This window comes from Schistocerca piceifrons, chromosome X (genome assembly GCF_021461385.2).
Source record: "Schistocerca piceifrons isolate TAMUIC-IGC-003096 chromosome X, iqSchPice1.1, whole genome shotgun sequence".
Classification (NCBI taxonomy): domain Eukaryota; kingdom Metazoa; phylum Arthropoda; class Insecta; order Orthoptera; family Acrididae; genus Schistocerca; species Schistocerca piceifrons.
The window spans coordinates 502,121,295-502,131,902 of NC_060149.1; positions in this window are offsets into that span (position 1 = coordinate 502,121,295).

Consider the following 10,608-nt stretch of genomic DNA (forward strand, 5'->3'; position numbering starts at 1 on the left):
TTGTCGCCATTATCATCACGGCGAAGCCTTTCATTATGTCTTGTTAAGTTGTTATTCTTGGCTGCGGAACAATGTTTTCTGTTCTATTTCACAGAATTTCATATTAACAAGCGGTTCACATTAACTTCTTTTCCCTACTTAAATGTAGCATCTACTGTTAAAGTGAGCGTTACGGACTTGGCGAAGACGTAACTCTTCGAAATCATACGCAATAAACCTGGGATAAACCAGTGCCTCCAGGGTTTACTCAGAATGCGGGTGATGCATGTATCAATTCTAACTGAGGAGGATTATGGGGTTTCATGTAAGATACAGTTTCACGTTGTATGCTGGCGCGTTGCTCAGTCATCTGTTTCCCATGATTTATGTAGGTTAACTTATATTCTCCACAGACGAGTAGCATTTCTATCATCTCCCCGTTGGTATGAATTGTACTCATACAAACCTTTAGCTAAAGACGCTTGACAGAATGCATTTCCTTTGTGCTTCCATTTTTTCACTGTCAGCTCCAGGAGGTGAACGAGTTACGCTACCCCAGTTATCTGCACTCTGTGGCCTCATCGTCCACACAGTGCAATATTCACTGTGTGGACGATGTGGCCTATTCTACACCTTATTTTAGAACCATGTGACGATGTGGTGCTGATTGTATTTATGTGTTTTGACGATGCCATTATGGCCTTATCACTGTAGGACATGGTGTAAAAAAGATCTGAGGATGGTCATTACGGACTGAAACCGGTTAGCTTCTAAAGAATTGATATTGTGATCAGAGTCTGGAATAAAAAACATTTGTCGTTAACACTGTTGAAGATTTCATGCGTTGACAATATTTTCGCAGCAAACCACACATAACGGACCACTTTTCCGAAAACCGGCGCTTGCAAATGATTACGAATCAAGATACACTACAGGAATTTCACTGAAAACATTTTCAAATAATTTTTTCATTCATTTATTGGCTTTTTTATTTATTCGCCAGACATACTATTACTAGACGAATAAGGACAACGTTATTTCAGTGTATATCGGAAAACATTTGTGTAGTAATCTTCTAAGGCCAAGGGTTAAACAAAAAAAAATAAAAATTGTAATCTGGTTTCGAACATGGGGCGCAAACGTCTGAAATAGTGACGCTCGCCGCTGTGTCACCGCTTTGAATGAACCATTAACTCGCTTAAAGGCACATAAAGTACCTCGAAAACTCTGACTGTATAGCTAAGCTTAGAAATGTGTCCGCTTATTTTGGCACTTCTTCTACTGAGCTAAGTTTCTGGGAAATAGGGTTATGGCACTTGTGTCCTTCTCGTGAGATGAAATGCCTCAAATTGATGGGTTCATCTGAGTCTCACAATCTTACGGCCTATTTGCTAGTATGAGGTCGCTCCTGTGAGTGGTCCTGTTAAGGCATGGATCAAGATATTAGAATTATGTAGTTTAACTTGTAATTGTGTTTAATTTTTTATTTCAATTATGTTAGTAAGAGAATTGATTTGCAAGTCTTCTTTTGATTCCTTTTACTTAATTTCGCTCGTTGGTTGAAACTTAGGCTAATGTGTTTTGTTCATTCTGAACTATCACCCTCTGTGAACTTTGTTGATAGTGCTAGGTTATCATGAGCTGCCTAACTCATACCTTGGTTGCATATACTCTCACAAATCGTTTTTACATCGTGTGCTGAATTTATTGTTCTTCTAAGTTGGCAGTTATTGTGTCTGATGTTGCAACTTTTGTTAGTTAGATGATAACGTTTTGACCAAATTGAACTCAAGTGATCAGAAAACGGTTAAGTGTTGAGTGCTAGTGGCTTCAGCAACCATTCCCCACTCGTTCACAGTTCGTTTTTACATATTCCAGATGAGTTACGATTTTAGATAACTGGATGAACTATCTGCACTTGAGCACATTCAGCATGTGTGAACTGCTCCATGTGCTGTTGAAACAATATGTATCACTATATTCTGCTATGTACAATCTAGAACGTGAAATTGTGCGCTGAATGAATACCTATGTGCACGGAGAATTTAACATCAGTAACGATTTTCCAAATTTTAATGAGGTTTTTGTGGCCTTGAGCCTCAGGACCAATATGCTTTCCTGCTCTCTCTCTCTCTCTCTCTCTCTCTCTCTCTCTCTCTCTCTCTCTCCCCATTTATTCTCCGAATATTTTTATCGAAGTAGATTATAGTGATAAACATTGTCCCTTTTCTCACTGCATGTGTGCATGTATGGTAAATGATACTTGTTCTGTCCATTATGTTGCTGCTCTGTATTGACCACGAGGCTGGTCCCACTTATAATAGAGCCAATGTTTACCATATTCTCCATTCTGCTGTGTATTAAGAGACAGTACGTTTAATGAATGATTACAGCATCCAGCCGTACGTTAAATTATGTATCCCCGTTTGTATTGAAACTGTTGTGTGCTGTACACGTGATTTGAAAAGTGTGTCGATGGAGACTCCATGTTCAGTTAGAATAAATTTTCATTCATGTTCAGAGAACATGGTCTCTCTTTAGACGTTTTCTGATATCACTCAGTTCCGACTCCCATCCGCCCTACATGCACACCCATAAAGTGATGGTGCGAACGGAACGTATGTGTCCCCTGAAAAGAAAATAAAATTGAAATTAACGGCTGCTTAACGAATTCAACCCCCAGCGGAACATCCGTCACGTCGCATTTCTACTCCATCTTGCGTAACGACATCCAAGTTATCCATTGCGCGAATCTTATTCACTGGTCATAATTGATAATGTACATTCACTCGTTGAAGCAAGTACGACAGTTGACGAACGTGATGTAGGCGGAAGAGCGTGAAATTCAGCCCAGTCAATGAATACTATGCAGTTGTTAACTCCCGTAGGGTAACCATATCAATGGAGCCCATCATTACGTAAAAATATTGGAAGGCCGCCTACAAACATGTACTGTATGAAACTTCCTGGCGGATTAAAACTGTGTGCCCGACCGAGACTCGAACTTGGGACCTTTGCCTTTCGCGGGCAAGTGCTCTACCAACTGAGCTACCGAAGCACGACTCACGCCCGGTACTCACAGCTTTACTTCTGCCAGTACTTCGTCTCCTACCTTCCAAACTTTACAGAAGCTCTTCTGCGAACCTTGCAGAACTAGCACTCCTGAAAGAAAGGATATTGCGGAGACATGGCTTAGCCACAGCCTGGGGGATGTTTCCAGAATGAGATTTTCACTCTGCAGCGGAGTGTGCGCTGATACGAAACTTCCTGGCGGATTAAAACTGTGTGCCCGACCGAGACTCGAACTTGGGACCTTTGCCTTTCGCGGGCAAGTGCTCTACCAACTGAGCTACCGAAGCACGACTCACGCCCGGTACTCACAGCTTTACTTCTGCCAGTACCTCGTCTCCTACCTTCCAAACTTTACAGAAGCTCTTCTGCGAACCATGCAGTGAGTCAATGGCATCAACTTCTAGACTTATGAGCATAACGGGTCAGATAAAAGCTGACTGGGATATGACAACACTGAGTTGAAGACCATGGGTGTTGTGTTGCTGATCCCAGACTCTAAGATGCTGAATCAGTTATGCCTAATATGAGACTGTTGAGAAAATAGCTCTGTATGCTGCTATACCATAGGTAGCATTATCCAAGGCTTGCATGCCATGTGTGACTTGATGGGATGTGGATATTCTAGTCCATATAAAAGAACATCGGTAACAGTGGTCTGAGGGAATTTCGACAATGACATTAAGTCATTCAGTACGCCCAATTCCCTGCTCACGTTTACTGTGCTACACAAGCTGCTGATAAATAAACAATAAGAAAGATGAAATTTCCTGCACATTAAAACTGTACTAGACTAGGACTCGAAACCGGACTCGAAACCTGCACCGTGCCTTTCGTGATCAATGCTCTTGCCATCACCACAGCTTCGATTGCGCCAATATCATACTTTCTAAACGTCACACCGCTCTGCCATTCCTTGTTGGACTAGAACTTCTTTCAGAAAGGCAAAGGCGGGGAAATGGTATTATAGATAGTACGAAGATTTGGAGAAATAGTCCGCCCACTCTCCCCCCCCCCCCCCCCTCCTTCCCCCCAGTACCCAAGTACCCAAATTTCCCAACCTCATGAAGCTCATAATGCTTCTCACTGACACTCTAGCCAATCTTCATTGCTAAAAAGAGCTGCCACGCCTCAATTTAAGTGCATAAAATTACTCTCTGCACTGAAATTCGGAATGAATAATTACGATAACTCTTCTTTGTCGGCATAAAAAAGATACTTGTCATCGCTGTTTCTCTTGATTTTACTTTACTTCATGGAAACCGGTGTATTTTGCCTACACAATTTGTATAACCCAAAATACACCACAGTTTTTCCACCGAATAATTCACCGTAGCTGACACGTTGTACAAGTTTTTCTATCCTATTCTGTATAGGTAGAACGCACTTTATGATCACTTGCACATCAGTGGCGTCTCCTGATTTGGATCTTAAAGCGTTTCCAAAGAAAAAAGTAATCTATTATGATTTACACATTTGCCCTCTTTTGCGCAAATCACAGGAAACTCATTTGTGAGACTAAATAACGTAATATGTTGGGAGTCTTCCGGTCCCATTTCGTTAAGCGCAAACCTTATTCCCGGGTGGGAACCCAGTGTAGGTCGAAAATTGCGGCGCAAACTGGTCATGGAAGGGAGGACACATTTATAACTAAATTAGATGCACTCGGCGGCGTTTCGGTTCTCCGAGATATGTATGAAGAACAATGAGTTTAACCAAGAAGACCGCGTGTCAGGACCTTTTAGTACACTACGCAGATCGTCACTATAAAATTAATAAAATAAAACAAAGATGAAACGTTTGGCAGAATAGCTGAAGCTATAGTATGGGATCCCTGAAAACTTATCGGACCTACTAAACTGTAATCGAATAATATGTATCGAGGACATACCCTCAATACAAATCAGTAAATAAATAAGTAAAAAGACCAATCGTCCATAGACACTCTAGCTTTGCAATACTCGAACACAAGATTATTATTCTGAAGTCTAAACTTATATCCACGGTAAGACTACGAAAATTAATTGTATTTGGTGGGTGAGTGATATGAACCCTCCATTCCATTCAACAAACATTATAGTGAGGAAATCAATATTATCTCTCTGCCTTGCGAGCTAACATCCCAAAGATGTTAGGGCTCACATGCGGTTCCCCTACACTGAAATGTCTTGACTAAAACTCGTCTAGGGGTTGAACCGCACTTGTCGCGTTACACGCCCTAAATTAGACACTTGTGACCCTTTGGTGAAATTGTTTACTATTTCCCTGTTCTTTCTTACTTTCTCATTGTGCAATTCTGTTTCTACCTTTCGTTGAGAACCGAAAAGAACGTCAGGTCTAGCAGAGCATGCAATAAATCTACTGTATGTTAAAAAAAGGATAAAGGTGAATTTCAGACTTCAGACTTTCACTGCAGTATTAAGATGATTTATATCACATTACCCTTGCTTACTCCAAACAGTTTTCTTTGTAGCAAATAACAGATAGGTACAACCATAAAACCTGTTCATCACATCGCAGCCGCAAAGCAAGTCTGTTAACTCGTACAACTCGTTGCGAACATGCCTCTCTAACCCCTTTCCAGTAGAACCACATTTTGCCTCTACACATGTTGATACTGTTAAGTTAGGACATAGTGTGCCATTGTCAATAACGTGTTTCTTATCTGTGTAAGATAGTAATGGAAGAGGTCTGTGTAATAGTTTTGGCACAATGCTTTCACTATCCATTTCAAAACCCGCAAGAAACACAACATGCGCAACGACACTAGCACAGCGAGGGATTCAGCGGCGAAATTGTGCCAAAGCCTTTGCTCATGTTTAGCGCATTGTGTACTGCCAGGGCTGAGGCTGGCGGTAGACAGTTGAGTTGAAGCATTATTAAGCAGAATCACAGTCATAGTGCACTTTATACTGCTTACGAAGAATAACATAATTTCCTAATTTTATTCAGACGGTGGCGCGCGACCCGCACACACCCAGGAGACGCCACTGTCGCACTTTCGGTGACGTGGAGACTGGTGGAACAGAATGTTCATGTGGTCGATGGTGGCAGAGTTGACGGAATGAAGGGCAAACCAGAAGCAAAGTTCAGAGAATAGCGAAAGTCGTCGTAAGTGTGCGCGAAACAAACCAAATCGAAAACGTAAGCAAAGGTAAGATCAATTATTCTATTATCAACGGAGCATGCTGAAAGGTTTCCAAGCATTGTGAGGAACTGAGGGACCATTGAGGAGCCGCGATATACAGTGTGGTCCACTGATCGTGACCGGGCCAAATATCTCACGAAATAAGCGTCAAACGAAAAATCTACAAAGAACGAAACTTGTCTAGCTTGAAGGGGGAAACCAGATTGCGCTATGGTTGGCCCGCTAGATGGCGCTGCCATAGGTCAAACGGATATCAACTGCATTTTTTAAAATAGGAACTCACATTTTTATTACACATTCGTCTAGTGCGTAAAGAAATATGAATGTTTTAATTGGACCAGTAGATAATAACTTAGAGACTAACATCAAGTACGAGCGACTATTCAATCTACACAAAGCGAATTGGGCACTTTGAAAGGCAGAATTCGAGTTAAAACCACTGCAGGGAAGCGGAACTGTTGTTCATTCCAAAGCCGACGAAATGGTGCGCGCGTTGCAAACGGTTCAGGAGAAGGCAATCCTATCGTTTGTTAGGAATTCAAAAGGGTTTAAAATTCCCTGGAGTCCGACCATTCAACCACTTAAGATGCAGACCAAGGCAGGCGAGGAGACACTGCCAGAGATCCTTAGGGGAAACATAACGACAAAGAAAGCTGACTTTTTATCGAATAGTCAAACAACATTATAAAGAACTGCTACACCAGAGAACAGTAGAAAAATGGAAGGAGTTCGTTAAGGATCAAATTGTAGCAGATGTTTGGGGATTTTCATACAAACTTCCAACAAACATTGTTCGAACACCCACTGTGTTACCAAGCCTTATACGATCCGATGTTACGATGACGACAGACTGGAAGACATCAGTGCTGCACTCAGAACCCTGTTGCTGGACGGTACGATGATGGAACACAGAGCACTATCAGCAGCTTCGCTCAGAATTACTAGATCAGCATAAGTATAATATTGTTGTGCTTCCATTTGCCCAGGAGGAGGTAAGTCTGGCAATAATGAAGTTAAAGGAAAAAAAGCACCAGAATCTGATAGAATTATGACAAACGTGTTGTATCGGTTAGTGGACCAAAGCCTTTTGCAAGGACAGGTGTCCAGAATCTGGAAAATCTATAATATAGTCATACTGAAAAAAAGAGGAAGATAAAGACCCAAGAAAACTGAAATTTTACAGATCGATTTGATTGGTAAATACTATAGCCATAGTACAGGAAAAGCTTATGTACCGTCGCATAAGGGACCACAGACAGGTAGTAGCCATGAGTCTCCTGCAGTACGGTTTCAGGAAAGGGAAATCCACAGAGGATGCGATGAATCACACAGTGGACAGTGTGAACTCCTCAGACATCAAGTACTTTATGGGCATAATGACTGATATTGCTGGGGCTTTTGATAAATTATGGTGGCTGGCCCTGTTCAAAACACTGAACAGATGGACTTTCCCAGGTCTCTACATAACAGCCTACGAGAGTATTGCACAGGCAGGCAGTTGCAGTTAGAATGTCCCCCAAAGAAAATTGTGACGAACATCACCAAAGACTGCCCACAGGCCTCTGTTTGTGGTCCAGAGCTCTGGGATATTGGCATAGAGCAATTACTAAACGAGCTTCAGAGTACAACAAACACTATAGCCTGCATCGCCTACGCAGATGATCAGCTAATTATATATTTGCTAGCAAAATGGCTAAATTAGAGAAAAACAGTAGGATAGTTCTCGAAAGACTAAGTAACTGGTGTGCTGGTGTATAGAAAACAAACTAAGGATAGAAGCACACAAAGCAGTTTATGTGTTACTGAAAGGAACATTATAGATATCGAGAAACCCCACAATCAAAATAAGTGACCTGTGAAAAGATCTACGTCCACGTACAAAGGAATTATATTGGTATCTTGCTATAAACATTGACGAAAAGAAAACTTTCAAGCACATGTATAAATCGTCTGTCAGGAGGGCATTAAGTGTAAAGGGAACGTACCCCAACGCAATTTTAATTGCTGCTGTGGGCTACATGTCGAGCGTTTGTGCTCATAGAGCCAGAAAGTTTAGGACTACACTGGGTGGACTGCGAGTGCATAGAAGTGTACACCTGCATCTCACAGGCACCCATAACACAACACCGACAGAGCGCTGCTGGTGATACTTGGCTTGTTACCTCTAGACGTAGCAGTAAGAAAAAGAGGTGCACAATATTGGTTCAAAAAGAGCGAATATGTTAAGGTAAAGGAGATGTTGGGCCCAAGAATCACATCGAATATGGAAATAAAGGCTTGTGTTGATAGAGAATGGCAAGAAATCTGGGACAGGACATAAAAAGAAAGGAGAACTTACCAGTTCCTTCCTAACACAAAATAAAGATAAAAAAGTCATAGTTTCTTCCGACCAAGGGAGCTATACGCTACCTGTCCGGACAGGGTCCATATCAGAGCTATTTCTTTACGATAACGCATCACAGACACTTGTAAATGTGGAGCCATTAGCAACCCGGTCCACATCATCTGGGAATGCACTATTAGACAGGATGTTGCCTACCAGGATAGGAACGTCCTTGGTAATACCACAGTCTATAACACAACAAGGAATGAGGAACTGCGTCATAAGCTCAAGTCACTGACAGCTAAAATATCAGGTTATGAATTGCAAGCTCACATGAGTGAGACAAAAGCAAGAAGAAGCGATACATCACGACAATTAGACGCACCATGGCAAAACATCCACCTGCAACAACTTTCCGGAAGCAGTGAGGAGATAAGCTACGGGGAGGACCAGGAAGAATTTCCTGAGACTCTGACAGTCAGTTCCGAATCTCTACACCTTGAGTGGTAAAGCAGCACAGCACCTGTGACTCCTGAGATGTACCTCAGTGAGCCAGGGGCTAACAGTTCAGACAAATGATGACAAATCTGTTTTGATACCTAGTACAGTAGTGCAGTGTAGTGCTGTGTAGCGTAGTACTGTATTGCAATGTATATCAGAATTATAAATTACTGGATTTGTGATCCAGTAGTGCAGCATCGTATAACAGACCAATAGCATGTGCTGCCTGGATTCCAGATGAACATATATCTATGTGCCAGATGGCCAAATGAAGTATGTACACTGTTTTCTTTTTTAAAATTATTATTTTTCTTTATGTAAATATTTAATGTAGGTTTTTTCCCTCAAACGCCATAATGTTTAGTTATACTAACACATATGAAATTATGTTAAAATGTTATGTGCTATATTCACGCCAATTCATGCGCAACATTTGGCCTGTTGTTATATCTAGATAACAGCTTAAAAGAAAACAGCAAATAAATAAATATATAGCAACACTACACAGACAGTCAAGACCGAGAAACGATCTTTAACTATGTTCTGTGTGTCTATAGTGTAAATTAATTACCTGTTAGCTATATGGAAATAGTTAACACAGACTCCAACAAGAACAAAATAAATATTATACATAAGTGTTGTATTAAGAATTGAGAAACATATCTCTCCAAATATAGGAAATTTATCTCGACATTACCGTCAAATATAGATATAGCCGGAGTGGTTCCTGTGATTATAATTAATCTTCGGGTCTTAGGAAAAAGCCGGCCGTAGTGGCCGAGCGGTTCTAGGCGCTACGGTTTGGAACCGCGCGACCGCTACGGTCGCAGGTTCGAATCCTGCCTCGGGCATGGATGTGTGTGATGTCCTTAGGTTAGTTATGTTTAAGTAGTTCTAAGTTCTAGGGGACTGATGACCTGAGAAGTTAAGTCCCACAGTGCTCAGAGCCATTTGAACCATTTTTTCTTAGGAAAAAGAAAAAAAGGCATGAAGCAGACTTAGAACATCTTCTGTTACAAAATAACTCTTTTAAGTGCAGTTAATGCATTATGCATATGAGAAAGAAAACTAGAAATGGGCGATGTAAAACTTAAAAAAAAAATGCAAACTGGAATATTTACCGAAATAAAATGTAGATGTCGTGTGACTCGGGCCTCCCGTCGGGTAGACCGTTCGCCGGGTGCAAGTCTTTCGATTTGACGCCACTTCGGTCACTTGCGCGTCGATGGGGATGAAATGATGATGATTAGGACAACGCAACACCCAGTCCATGAGCGGAAAAAATCTCCGACCCAGCCGGGAATCGTAGCCGGGCCCTTTGGATTGACAGCCTGTCGCGCTGACCACTCTAGCGGGGGCGGACATTTAGCGAAATCATTTGCCCTGAAGGTAGAATACAAACTGCTATTGGTAAAAGAATAAACCACTAAATATGCGCAAGTAAGGAATATAAATTATTTTAAACACATTACATGGAAAAATGTGGATATGACTGGGGAATACAAGAGATCAGCATTTACTGTAAATTACAATGGAAAGTGGCCATGCCTTGGAGTACACACAGAAAACCATGGATCCAAGGACATTT